Below are 15,231 nucleotides of genomic sequence, written 5' to 3' on the forward strand. Positions count from 1 at the left end.
TAAAAACGACTCGTATTTATCCTTGTACCTGATAATGGCGTAACAGCCGAAAGCCGATCTGCAAAATAATAAATATATAAGAATAATACACCATTGACGGATCTTTTTTCATTCATTTTCTCATTTCAGTTGTGAATTATGACTCTTTTAATATTTCTTTTGCGATCATCCGTGTTTCTTGATATTTTATTGACGCTTCCGACGCAGTAATAGTCGGTCCAATTATGTTAATGTGACCACCACTTATATTCGACGAGTGCCTATTGCTGCCTACTGGCAGTTCCACCATCAGCCAAAGTGTAATGTCCATTTCCATGCCCAGCCAGTATTCTTCGACTCGTCGAAATATGTGAAAGCGAGGCGACACAGCATCGTCTGTTATTGCAGTCAGTACTTGTTGATTAATAAGTTTAGGTTCAAATTATTAGCATGGACTAGCTGCGTTGTTTAGCGGTTGCCGCCAAAGATGCTCATTAACAGTTACTAGGCGGCCGACCCGCGTTTCAAAATGAATTGATATCTTTGATTTGCGAAGCACATGTACACGGAATTAATTTCTTCAAAGGTCACAGGGTTCTTTTTGTACAGCATTATGTTTTGTCCGTTGAAAATCCAACTATCATTGTTATTATTATTATTATTATTATTGTTGTTGTTGTCGAGAGAAAATCCAATACACGGTTCACCTCTCGTGATACTCTCTTCGAAATCGTAGGTCGCTATAGTTTATCCTTATCTCTGTTTTTATTGACAAGTTTCTTTGATATGATTCACTACTATGAATGATCATACTTAAGCCCGATAACAAATGGTCCAAAGAGGGTCTATAATTGAAATCATATAGCGGCGTGATGTTTGAATAGTATCTTCGTCAAGAATTGAAGTTCTGAAATTGAAATTAATGACATCAATCTTTCATCGATGGAGATTTTCGCTGGCTGTTAGCGTTGTCTCAGTTACGTCGGTTTAAGTGTTTTTGACAATAAATTAAATGAACCGAAATTTACTTTGAAATAGCCCGGCTTCCTACGAAGTTAACTTTTTCACGCAGTGGCGCATGGACTTAGGAGAATACCCAGGACTCCAACGGGAAAAGCTCGGACACTAAAATCTCAAACTCCAAGGACTCTCCGACGCTAAATACGTTAACAATACGTGCGCTGGGTTTACATATTAGTTATGAAGCAAAACGGACTTTCGTTAGTAACTCTTTGAATATTCTTTTATTTAATTTTTCAGCTTTGAAATGGGAATTCGTGATTGTATATGAAGTATGGGAATTGTACATGGCCAATTCGAATAAATTTTAGTTTCAAAAAGGACCAGATACGTAACGAGGGCTACAGACGTCAACGTGCAATAACCACTTACAGACAACAGGTGGCAGCACGAGTAGGAAAGAATATATACACCGCATATACACCGTGCCGGGAGGACACGCAAAACAGTGTATTCGTTGTCGTAATCTGGAAACAGGGTGATTTATCTGGCGTACGTAAGGGCAAGACGGCTTGGTTCAAATGGCTCTGAGCACTATGGGACTCAACTGCTGTGGTCATCAGTCCCCTAGAACTTAGAACTACTTAAACCTAACTAACCTAAGGACATCACACACACCAATGCCCGAGGCAGGATTCGAACCTGCGACCGTAGCAGCAGCGCGGCTCCGGACTGGAGCGCCTAGAACCGCACAGCCACCGCGGCCGGCAAGGGCATGATAATTGGCTTTTGAGCCAAGGGTGAAAGAAGCATTTCCGAAACGGGCAAGTTAGTAAACCGTTAGTGTGCAGCCATGGTTGAAGTATACCGTGCATAGCAATGACGGAACACCACGGGTCACGGATGACAGTGGCAGATGACGGCTGCGGAGATGAGTTAGGGCGAATAGGTGTGCAACTGTTGAGCAGCTGACCAGCCAGATGAACCAAGAGGCTACCAGTAGAGTCTAAAAGCATATACTATGTAACCAGAAGGCAATATTATGTCTGTGGAATGTTTCTGTGCCGTCCCATGGATGATCTCGTCATTATGATAGGCACAATGCATCAACTAAAGTATGCATCTATCCTTGGGGACCATTCCCACCCACACATGCACTTCGTTTTTCCTCGGCTCGATGGCATTTACCAGCATGACAATGCAACATGTCACTCAGGTCGCAGTGTACGTCCGTGGTTCAGAGAGCACAAGTACGACTTTACCCGTACTCCTCTGGCCACCGAACTCCTTGGATTTAAACCCAATCGAGGATCTGCGGGACTACGTCAGTTGGGCTGTTCGCGCCATGGACCCTGAACCGCAAAACCTTGCGCAGTTGGCAACGGCACTGCAGTCTGCATGGCTCCACATCCCCGTCGGTATCTTTCAGAACCTCACTGACTCTCTTCCAGCAGGTCTCGCGCTGCAAAAGATGGTTATACAGGATTTTGACAGAAGGTCACTGACTGGACAGTGTATAATAACTATTTCCGAAATTCCATAGAAAAAAATTAAAAACAAACAGTATTCATATGTTGGATATGGCGTTAATAAATGACAGGCTTTCTTCCGGTTTGTGGTGCCAGTCTTACTGCACCTGTCAGACAGTGGGGCACTTAATGCAACAAAGTAGGAAACCCACAACATATTCGCTTGAATGTACAACGCTTTATTTATTAGTCACATTCGCGCATGGGGACTGACAGAAGTTTTTATGCAACAGCTGACAGTCGTTGAAGCTGTGGTTGCTATGGCAGGTATAAATAAACGCTTTTACGGCTGTGTGTTTTCTTTTTCTTGTGCTCGTGACGGATTTATCAGTCGAAGTTGTAAACTTCTTCAGGTGATGGATGGGCGTGTGCTGTGTTGGCCCAATAGTCAGTGAGGGTGATTGGTGGTGGAGGTCCTAATGGCGGAGATTTTTGAAAAGGACCAAAGGTGTTCAGAAAGGACTGGTTAAATACAGTTGGTGGTGGAATGGTTGTTGCTGTAAGAAGCAGTATATCTTGTAGTGAAATTAAAGTAGATACTTCCTGTGAGTTAGTATAGGTAGAGATTATACTTGACAACCGGAATAAATTAATATCTCGTTCATTTTATCGACTGAAATGACGCAGTAGCTGAACAGTTCAAAGAAAACACGTGCCTCATTTAAAATAGGTACCTCACTCGTACAAATGATGGTGACCTCACTTACCCTAGATATGTTGGCGAAAATACATGTGGTAGGCATAAAACATCGTCCGAAATCGTACTAAGTACTTCCTCGAAAAACTGTTTTGAACAATCAGTCGAAGTGTAAATGATCGCGAAGACATACTTGACGTCGTAGTAACAAATAATACTGAGAAAATAGGGGGCATCAGATGTATACAAGGATTAGTGTCCCCAAGGTCGTTGCAGTGAGACTGAACACCATAACATCCTAATCCACCAAAAATAAATGCAAAACATATCTATCTAAAAAAAGCAGATGGAAGTTTCATTGATGCCTTCCTAAGAGTTAATCTCCTCTCCTTCCAAGCTATGTACGAGTAAGTCTAGATCAAATGTGGCTTAATTTCAAAGAAATAGTATCGGCGGCAGTTGAGAGATTCGTACCAAAAAAGTTAATAAAAATGGTACTGATCCTCTATAGTACACAAAACTGGTAAGAACACTGTGGCAAAAGCAACGAAAAAATCATATCAAATTTAAAACAACGGAAAATCCCGAAGGATGGGGGAATTTAACAGAACCTCCAAATGTCGTGCGAACTTCAGAGCGAGTTGCTTTTTATAGTTTCTACAATGAAAATTTTTCTCGAAATCTGGCAGGCAATCCAAAGAGACTATAGGCGTTTGTGAGGTACGTAAGCGGCAAGTCGCAATCGATACTTTAACTGGACAATATCGATGGTAACGTTACCGATGATAGTGTCACTAAAGTGGGTTACTAAATACGGTTTTCCGAAATTCCTACACCAAATAAGACGAAATAAATATTTTAGAATTCGAATTAAAAACTGCTGCCAGCTTGAGTAACTTAGAAATAGATATCGCAGATGTAGCAAAGCAGCTTATCACTTCACAAAGGCAAGACCTCCAGTTTATATTGTATACCGATTAGATTCCTTTCAGATTATTCTGATACAATAACCCCATACTTAACAATCATAAACAATCGATAACTCGGTTAAAGGTCCGTATCTAAAGATTGCGAAGTTAAACAAGTCACATCACTACTCAAGAAAGGAAATAAGAGAAATCCGATGAATTTCAGATCCATGTCACTAATGTCAATTTACAGTAGGATTTTGGAACGTATACTGTGTCCTAACGTTAAGTATTACCGCTGTTTCTAGATTTTAAGAAGGCTTTTAATATCGTTCCTTACAAGAGACTTCTAATCAAATTGTGTGCCTATGGAGTACCGTCTCATTTGAGTGACTGGGTTCGTGATTTGCTGTCAGAAAGGTGACAGCTCGTAACAATCAACGGAAAGGTATCGAGTAAAACAGAAATGATATCTGGCGTTCCCTAGGAAGTGTTATGGTCCTCTGCTGTTCCTAATCTATGTAAACAATTTAGGAGACAATCTGAGTAGGCATCTTAGAATATTTGCAGATGATGGTGTCTCTTACCGTCTGGTAAAGTCATTAGAAGTTTAAAATCAATTGCAAACTGCCTTAAACACGGCATCTATATGGTGAGAAAAGTGACAATTGCTTCTAAATAAAGAAAAGTGTGAGGCCATACTCACGAGTACGAAAAGAAATCCGTTTAATTTCGGTTACATGATAAATCACACAAATCTAAAAACTGTCAGTTCAACTGAATGGTAAGAATTACAATTAGAAATAAATTGGAACGATCACATAGATAATACTTTGCGGAAGGAAGCCAAAGAGTTCTCACAGGATACAACAGGTCTACTAAAGAGACTGTCTACAATACGTTTGTCTGTCCTCTGCTAGAGTATTGCTGTGCGGTATGGGATCCTTACCAGACAGGATTGACGGAGGACATCGAAAACGTCCGAAGAAGGGCCTTTTTTTGTATTATTGCGAAGTAGGCGAAAATGGCTCTGAGCACTATGGGACTTAACATCTAAGGTCATCAGTCCCCTAGAACTTAGAACTACCTAAACCTAACTAACCTAAGGACATCACACACATCCATGCCCGAGGCAGGATTCGAACCTGCGACCGTAGCGGTCGCGCGGTTCCAGACTGAAGCGCCTAGAACCACTCGGCCACACGGCCGCCGTGAAGTAGGGGAGAGAGTGTTACGGATATGATAAGCGAGATGGGGTGGTAATCATTAAAACAAAGGCGTTTTTCGTTGCGGCGAGACTTTTTTTTTCAGGTTCAATCACTATCTTCTCTGAATACGAAAATGTTTTACTGCTGCCAACCCACTTACGGAGAAATAATCATCGTAATAAAAACATTCTGAAAGTGATTCGATGAACCCTCTGCCAGGCACTTTATTGTGAGTTACAGAATAGTCATGTACATGTAAATGCAGATACATAAAAAAGAAATCACGAAGGATGCCAGTCGCTCCCAGATGAAAATATACTAAGGATGACATTTTGAACATTTGATATGCTATGCCGAACAGAAAAATTTATCATTCTCTAATAATTCATTACAACAGTTAAAATTGCAAATAAATTCAAAGTTGATAGTGTAAGAAAAAGCTTTTCTCGCACTGGAACGTTTTGCTACACAATTATTATGTTGGAAAATTTGGTTTTCCAACTAAGAAATTTGCACAAATCGTTAGCTACGGACGGTTTTTTGTTGGTATCATCAATTTGAAGTAAAACAAACAAGCGTTTCAAAAATTGACGTATTGGTTTCCATAAATATGCTAACTTTGTAAATGTTTGTATAGTAATTTTTTACGACTAGATCGCTTAGACATATAAAAAATATTCACATTTTACGACAATTAGTTGTCACATCTAAAGATGCAACAATTTGTAGAAGCCAGCAATATGATTATATTTTACACATCTAAGCGATAGTGACGTAATAAGTTATTATACAAAAAAGCTTTTTAGATAAAACAGATTCGAAATCGAAGGAAAGACTGGTAACGTCTGCTAGTAGATATTAAAATAAATCAACTGGGAAAGTTGAAAATTTGTGTCCGAAAGAACAGACACCAGATGTATACATTTAAAAATACATTCACTGTTGAGAGCTCTTTTAAAGTGTATAATATTCTCATTGAACTAGTTAAGTTGATTTGGTTTTCTCCATTTTGCAGTGATTTCCAGCCAGTGTAATGTTCGTCATTTTGTACGCCCTTACTGGCTTGTCTAGAACGTATTTAACAGGAAAAAGTTTGAACGCACCATTTCATAGATAAAGTGCGTTTACACTAGGACTCATGCAACTTGTATATATATGCAGAAGACAAGAAAAATACAAATAAGTTCATGCCAATTTATATCTCTAAGCATATAGTTTCAATGTTGGATGACAATATCTTTCTCTCATTTCTATTGATTCTGATAGACATGACTTTACGCAGAATTGTAATCGTTATATGATGCTACAGTATCCAGTTGTAAAGGAGATGAGATCGTATTAACGTACAACCGAACGAATATGAAATTTTTGTGATACCGTAAAGATTTATGGACCGTTTTGTCTCCACAGAAAGCAACGGCCTTGCCGCAGTGGATACACCGGTTCCCGTCAGATCACCGAAGCTATGCGCTGTCGGGCGTGGCCGGCACTTGGATGGGTGACCATCCGAGCCACTATGCGCTGTTGCCATTTTTCGGGGTGCACTCAGCCTCGTGATGCCAACTGAGGAGCTACTCGACCGAATAGTAGCGGCTCCGGTCAAAGAAAACCATCATAACGACCGGGAGAGCAGTGTGCTGACCACACGCCCCTCCTATCTGCATCCTCAACTGAGGACGAGCCACTTGTGGCCTGACGACGGAGTGCTTTTTGTCTCCACAGACACAAGTGATGCCCGAATCATAAAATGGTTGCCATCTGTATGAGATTGGGCCTTGTTAAATTCACACATCGCAGCTAGAAGAAACGACATTAAAAAACACTGGTACAACTACAGTACCATCTCCAGGTAACTTGGTGAAAACAAAGAGTCTGTTATGTGCATTGCATGTAAACTGTGGCTATCCATTTGATGTGCAACGTGTAATAATTACTATGAACGCGTTATCCTCCGCAGAGAAGTTTTTGTGAGCTTCTACCTTTGGCGACAGTTATGACTGTCGTTAGTTCTATAACTGACTCTATTTCTCTTCGATTACGAAACAACTGTTGGCCACGTGGTGTTCAGGATATCCCAGTGAAAGTACATTGTTCTCTCAAGTAGCGAAAATGTAATTATAGCCACCCTGTTCTTTTGCATACATCTTTTTCTCTCTTCCGGGCCGTCAATCTTCCGAACGGTTTATTGCGAGCGACCACGATTTCCTCTCCTGTGAAAACTTTTCGTCTCAGCATTTAATCTACACGCCCTCAATTATTTGTTGGAATTCTTCTAGTATCTGTCTTGCCCTATAGTTTTTGCCTTTGCGGCTCCTGTAGTGCCACAGATGTTATTTCTGTTAGTCTTAATACATGCACCGTCATTATGTTTCTTGTTGTAGTAACCACTTTCCTCGTTTTTTATTTATCAGAGTACTTACTTTTCAGCATAGTTTTATTAAATTCCACACAGTGCTGTGCTTTAGCCATACAATCTCAGAAATGTCTTCTTCTAATTAAGACGTATTTTGATGTTAGCAGAGTTGTTTTAACGAGCAATGTCTTCTTTGCCTTTGCAATCAAGCGTTATATTTCTTCCAAGGTAGCAGGATTTTTGATTTTCTCTACTTTTTCGTCACTAATTTAGCACTAAGCTCAGTTCTACCTATTTTCACCACCTCCGCCTTTTTTTTATTCTTCCTCATCTTCGCCGAAGATGTTAATATCATCAGTGAGCCTTGTTAATGATTTCCTTTCACCCCGTATTTAATTTCACTCCTGAAATTTGCTTTTATTTTTGTCATCCCATCTTCCACGTACAGTGTGAACAGTAGGGGAGAACGCTGCATCTCCAAGACCCTTTTTAATCCAAGCACCTTCCTTGTTTTGTCTTTCTGTTCTTATTGCTCCCTTTTGGTTCTTGGACATATTTTCTATTACCCTTAACTTACCCTATAGCTTATATCTATTATTTCTGAAAATTTGGAATAAACCCTTTTACTAAGTCGCGGAATCCTATAAAGGTGTCCTAATTATTCTTTACCTTGTCTTCATTATCAAGCACAATTTCAGAACTGTCTCTATGGTGCTTTTCCCTTTTATAAAGCCAAACATCGTTATATAAAACATCCTCTGTTTTCTTTTCCATATTAATCTTGTGAGAAACTTGGATACATGAGGTGCTAAGCTGTTAGTGCGGTAGTTCTCGCATTTATCTGCCTTTGATATGTTCATGCTATTGTGGATGATATTCTTCAGAAAGTCCAATGATACGTCTTTCTCAAAGCTTCTAAACACTACTGTGAATAGTTTAGTTGCCACTTTTCGCAATGATTATTTTCGAAATTCTGAAGGGGATGTTGTCCGTCCTTTCTGTCTCGTTTGATCGCAAGTCTTCCAAAGCCCATACAGACCTACAGGGGTTGGACAGAAATATCTAAACACCGCAAGAAATGCATGCTTGTATATAAATAGAGATGCTGACAAAACATGCACGCTGTGCAGATGTATTTGACCACAAACGGCGTCCATGCAAAATCCTCAATCTCAGTGTCAGTCGTCGTCAGAACAGTATTCTGTGTAGTCGTGAGTGCACTGTCTCGGAACTAAGTGAATTCCAACGTAGGCAGATCGTTAGCGCCCGTTATGTTAGACGCTTCGGTATTCTAACGAAATATATGGCCCAGTTGTAGTTCCTGAACCACAGAGCATTAGAACAGCGCAATAAATGAATTAACATTTCTTTAGTACAGCATTATCTGACCCAACGCTCGTGGACCACTGAAGTAATAATAAAATAATTTACAATTAACAATGCCCCAGTATCACGAAACTTGGAGCAATAATGAGAATACAAACTTTCCACAATATTCTGCCTTTTAGCACAGGATTGCAACAGGCAGAAAATTAAAAAAAATCTAACCACTTCCTCCACCAGTTATTCACTACAGTATTACTGCCAAACAACTAGAGCACTGCCTTCGCAAAAGCAGCCACTTCTCTGTACAAATATATTGTAGCGGTCGCTCTTGGGGCAGGAATTTTGGTGGGCTTGGAAGCTGAGCAGGTGAGGTGGTGATACCGCTGGTGCAGGACGCCGAGCTCGGAAGCTGGCGCGGGTGGCTGTCGTACTCCCCAAGGGGTCAGTGAAACAACGTTGTCTGGAATCGTGTAACTTACAGTGCGGTCTTCTCCGGCTTGGCGAAAGACGTCCTGATTCGCACGCTCGCGTGCGACAAAGAATACAGGCGCAGAGCTTCGTCGTCTGCGACCGTCGTGCATGTCAGGACCCAGCGGCATCGTCGTACGGATTGGGCAGGACTCCGTGGACACAAACCCATACTCTGCTCATCATAAGAACAAACCTGATGTAAACATTACGCCATGTATTCTTCCGCGTTTGCTTGAATCTCATTGAACTTCGTTTTACGTTGAGCTGAAGCCAAGCTGTGTTCAGTACAGTCAAGTACGACGATAAGGATAAGTTTTATGCTGTGTTACACGCACATAGCCTGAGTGATAATGCGGGAGAACAGCTTTCCTTCGCATTGAACTTGGACAGCACAGGCCAGACAGTTGATCCAACTAACATGCTTCGAAAGTCATTTAATTTTTAAAGAGAATGAAATAATATTCGGCAAACTCCAGCACTATCGCACGCTTCTTAGGTGACCAAACGATAGCTTAAAATGCTCTCGCTCTCACCTATTATGTACAAACAAGCGTGATGAAAATTCCTAACTTAAACGCAGGCTAATTTTTCTGAGAGAGCTATGTGTGATCACTGAAAGTATTAATTACAGTCAGTCGTCGGGTAATCTCTTAGCTCCTCTCTTATCCGAATCCGTGTAATACATTTCAGTTCTGGAACCGTCATCTGCTACGTTGATAACGAGTTGATCACAACAGAATCCGCGAAGCCCCCAGACGGCGCATTTCCTCCTCTTCTTTCATGCCGTGACGTTCTATACCCAGCCAGCGTTTGGCCGTTACATGCGAGAAAGCTGCGTGCGTTAGTTCCAGTACGTCTGGCAGCTTAACAGTCTTGTTACTTCTCCAGCCAAATCCCTTAATTTGGCTCCAGATCAGTTCTGCTGGGTTCATATTGTAATGGTAAAGCGGCAAATGTAAAAATGCGACATTTGTGTGGTGTGCTCAGTGATCTGAAAATGATCTTTTCATGTTTCTACGACACTTATCACTCTGGTTCCTATGAAACTACATATGTAATATGAGACAATGGACAAAGTTCAAATGAAGAGTATTTGGTTTTCATTTTTGCCCTAAAAATTAAACTGTTATGTTTTCTTAACTTAAGCAACCTTTATTCACAATCTTTCATAAAATATCGATAACTAATAATTTATATTTGGAATGAAAACAGGAATTTCGCTTCCAATATGTAATTAGAAACAAGAAGATCTGCGTTATTCATAAAAATGACGTGGTATTTACAATTACGAGGTGTAGTGTAGGTATTTCAGATTGAACGAAAAAAAGAACGACTAAGGCGAGACTTGAACAAGCAATTCATAAACTACAATAAGTTATCAAACTACTACGGAACCGATTCCGCTACATAGATGACGTTTATTTGTATCTGAACCGTATCAAATACAATCCTTCGGAAAATTTCAAAGCCGATTTTTCTATGTAAATTTTTGAAAAACATTAAGAGAAACCTATTTCTCTATACTTTTAAACCGAGTTCCATACGCGTGTTTCACTACGGAATAGGAAGCAGGCTCAGAGAATTTCATACAGAGTATGAACAACGCGACAATCAGAGCACAACAATACAGAGACTGTGACTCTACAAGATTTTTGAAATAAAAACTACATAGTTGAAGTGTTATGAAGAGAAACGTCGATGGCTGTTAATAAATTAGAATATCTTAAAGTCTCATTTAACGTAACTTAGCACTAACATATCTAAAACATAAGTAGGACCTACTTCTAAGAGCGTAACAACACTTGTGTACGTGTGCTACGGCTTCTGGCCAATCATCGCGCCGTTTGTTTACATGAGGTTTATTCTTATCACGAACACGGTATACCAACACTCACCGGCAGCTAATGCGGCCTCTCCTAGCACTCTCGAGGTGGGACACACGCTTAAGCGGGTGCGAACAGCATATCACAGATGGCGGCTGTCGTGAAGACGGAAGCCCGGAACCCAAGTCCGCGACACAGCGAACAACCAGGTAGGCGATGCTCAGGTGTCTCACCCAACAGGTTGTAGGTGGTTGTTTACGGTCACTTCGTACCGTCCATCAGCAGAAGAAGGCCCAGACTCGTCCACGTCTTCAAACATGGCGTCAGCTAAACAGACATACAAGCCTGTAGCGGGGAAGTCCCACTAAAACCGCTGGCTGTGGTGTCTGAGGTGAAGTCTTCTCGTGGCAGCGGACAGTACACCACGATTCGCCAACCAAGTTATCCTGTAATTAGCGAGACCGTGTTCCCGTCGGAATCAGAGAGCAGACGGGGTTAATCAAACACTGAGACTGAGGCTTCGGAAACGGTCGTATTTGATCTGGACATGAAGTCATCCTGGCCGGTGACGCACTCATTTGCTCTCACTATCTGGAGGCGAATTTGTCCCCACCGTGGTGTCTCAGTGTGCCTACGCACATCCCGTTAGTGGTAGGACGGAGTGGAGCGGCTGAGCTCGGAGGTCACACGCTATGGCTGCATACTGCAACACTCGCAAAATGACGCATTTGGTGCACCGTTTATGCTTCTGATTATGGTTTAGCTCGATGTGGAAATATATAACGTGTAGCACCCTACCTTCTGCAACATTGCACTACTTGTGTGCTCCAGATGATGGTTGTGACACACGGTATGAGCAGGATTTATTTCTCTGCCGTCTGCTGCAAGTAATAACGAACTGAATTTTCTGTGAAACAATATATATATATAATTGTGGCTATGGTCAAAACGTAATGATTACAAACGGGATTTACAGAACTCTCATTTCAAGACAACATCCGTACGCCCAGTACATATTAAACCGCACCACAAAACACTGTGCACGTATTCCTTCCGTGTGGAGACAGGCAAAATCGTTATACTCAGTGCACACTGTACACTGCTCTGATTCCAATTAACCAATCAATGTCCCACTACAGGTCAACAAAGTACACTGCTGGTGCTTCTCTTGTAGAACGGAATCTCCTGCCTGCGGAACTTCAGTAATCGCCGTTCTCTCATCGGGGGAAAGACACCATACACTCTCCTGGCCTCTTGTGTCCGTACTTTGTGGCCACGCACCGCAACGAACGTCAGTGGGTAGAGTACCGGCTCCTCAGCACAGTACCCCTGCAGTAAACTTCGTACTCCTTGACTGTTCACCGACCCACACCGCTGACACGCTCTGTCGTATCACCTTCAGCCTAGTGGCCCTGGCGTCGATGCCCATGCAGATATCGAGCTTTGTGGCGGCGCACGGCGTCTAAAGCTCGCCGAAACTTCCCTCTGCTGAAACAAAAGTGTCGCCCCTCTGCCGAAACCCTTGCCTCAAACTCCTCCAGCTGGCTGAAAGAGACACTCGGATACTGGAATACAATAAAACAATTTAAGCAGCATGGGGCAACACTACAGGTTGGCACATTTACAAGATACCTTACTGATCGCATGCCCCTTTAAACTGTGAGATACCTGCCCTGGTTTTCGTTGTCGTAGAACATTTTAATTAAAACAATGACTGTGGTCATAAACCGAAAAATTTCAAAAGTTTCCTTAATATGTTGAAAGAGATTTAACATCAGCGTAGCACTTACTCTACTCAACTTACCGAAACTCCTGATATGCAACCGGTCCCCCACTCTAAAAGGATTAGAGTGTGTTCCCTGGTTTTGTTCCCGAGACCGTTGCTTATGGGCCACCAATGTAATGCTTCCAGGCACTATGCCAGCTCTCCCTGATCTCCTTAAGGGTCATCCTTCTGAACAACAAATATTCGCTCGACTTCAAGTTAGACAATGGGGAGTTCCAAATACTAACGTTAATGCCACCAGCATGGTTTTTTTGTACCTTACTGTGTTAAAAACATTCCACATTCACCCAATGTATGTAATCAGAATGATTATAAGCAGTTTAAGCCACCTTTAGATCACGGTTCACTGTCTCCACGAACGATGGGTTCGTGTGGTACGGCTACAGCAGTACAATGGGCGATTTCTAAACCGAGAGGAAGTAAATGCTGCGGCATTATCGGAAACTAAAGCTCAAGAGGAAACAAAGGTACCGAAACTGATCTTCAACAAGCATATCACAGACTAGAAATGAAATTTTCACTCTAGAGCGGAGTGTGCGCTGATATGAAACTTCCTGGCAGATTAAAACTGTGTGCCGGACCGAGATTCGAACTCGGGACCTTTGCCTTTCGCGGGCAAGTGCTCTACCAACTGAGCTACCCAAGCACGACTCACGCCCCCTCCTCACAGCTTCACTTCTGCCAGTACCGCGTCTCCTACCTTCCAAACTTTACAGAAGCTCTTCTGCGAACCTTGCAGAACTAGCACTCCTGAAAGAAAGGATATTGCGAAACATCCCCCAGGCTGTGACTAAGCCATGTCTCCGCAATATCCTTTCTTTCAGGAGTGCTAGTTCTGCAAGGTTCGCAGAAGAGCTTCTGTAAAGTTTGGAAGGTAGGAGACGCGGTACTGGCAGAAGTGAAGCTGTGAGGACGGGGCGTGAGTCGTGCTTGGGTAGCTCAGTTGGTAGAGCACTTGCCCGCGAAAGGCAAAGGTCCCGAGTTCGAGTCTCGGTCCGGCACACAGTTTTAATCTGCCAGGAAGTTTTATATCACAGACTGCTTGGTCGCCTATTTAGTAGGAACCGACTAACGAACCTTAGAAAGGCATCAATGCGTACAATAGTATACTTGTTTCCTTCCTATGAACTCGTAAACAGACCAAAAAATGAATATACAATTTCCCAATGATTGTTTGTACTGGTTTAGAGGCTGACACGCGATGTGTAGTGCCTTGTAGTGGTTTACTAATGGAACGTGTTTTGCATATCCGCACCTTAGCCACGATACAGGCAAACAACATTGGTACTATTCTCGCAGGCACCACCGTATTTCAGCGATTACTGTCTTCGGCATTACAAGGCAGCTTACCATTTCTCATCGAATATTGCCGAATCACTTACTCTGGTTCTACTCGCCGCCTAATGGCCCATAAGACCTCAGTCTCTTCCTGATACTTGACGATACCCTTGAACAGCGCTGGGAAATCCCCCAAAATATGACTCACCTCCTGTGGCTTACTATCCTGTTCACATACACTCACCTCGTTTCTTCTGAATATTCTTAAAAATAACGACTCAAACCGTCCACTGTAACAAAAAATGTGTGTGAAATCTTATGGGACTTAACTGCTAAGGTCATCAGTCCCTAAGCTTACACACTACTTAACCTAAATTATCCTAAGGACAAACACACACACACCCATGCCCGAAGGAGGACTCGAACCTCCGCCTCGACCAGCGGCACAGTCCATGACTGCAGCGCCTTAGACAGCTCGGCTGATTCCGCGCGGCTCCACTGCAACATTATCCTTCCCTCTTACATGTCTGGCCACCAATTGAAAAGATAAAATTCCCGTAGCCCACTTCGCGGTTCGGCCCATACGCCTCGGCCGTGCCAGCAACCAACTCAGAGCCTGGATTGTCTGAGGTTTTGTGCTCTCACAACCTTAATTCCTCCAGTACGAACGTAGCTGCCAGTGCTTCAAGTTCGTACACAGATTAATTCTCCACAAATTGTTTTACTTCTATAGAGTCAAAAGACACTGGCCTTCACCGCTCTGGACACTTTTGAAGCAATACAACCGCTACACTGGCCATCGAGGTACGAGTTTGCACGATGAAAACTTTATCAGAATTCAGTATAGCCAAGATTAAAATCAACCATTTTCAAGAATCTTACTGGTTCCTTGGTATTTCTAAATGAGGGACTTACTCTAATAACTCTGGTACGTTCCTTATCAACTTCCACTTTCCTTGATAACGCCTGTAGC

The 15,231-nt window shown here is 42.2% G+C and overlaps 1 non-coding gene and 1 pseudogene across 1 annotated transcript; one reads left to right on the forward strand and one right to left on the reverse strand.

Annotated features, from left to right (window-relative positions):
• Positions 1 to 6,633: 6,633 nt before the first annotated feature.
• On the forward strand, positions 6,634 to 6,751 carry LOC124796518 (annotated as a pseudogene).
• A 6,801-nt stretch (positions 6,752 to 13,552) lies between these two features.
• On the reverse strand, positions 13,553 to 13,627 carry Trnas-cga. The gene has a single exon. It is a non-coding gene; the product is annotated as a tRNA-Ser (tRNA).
• Positions 13,628 to 15,231: the final 1,604 nt, after the last annotated feature.

Source organism: Schistocerca piceifrons, chromosome 4 (genome assembly GCF_021461385.2).
Source record: "Schistocerca piceifrons isolate TAMUIC-IGC-003096 chromosome 4, iqSchPice1.1, whole genome shotgun sequence".
Lineage (NCBI taxonomy): Eukaryota > Metazoa > Arthropoda > Insecta > Orthoptera > Acrididae > Schistocerca > Schistocerca piceifrons.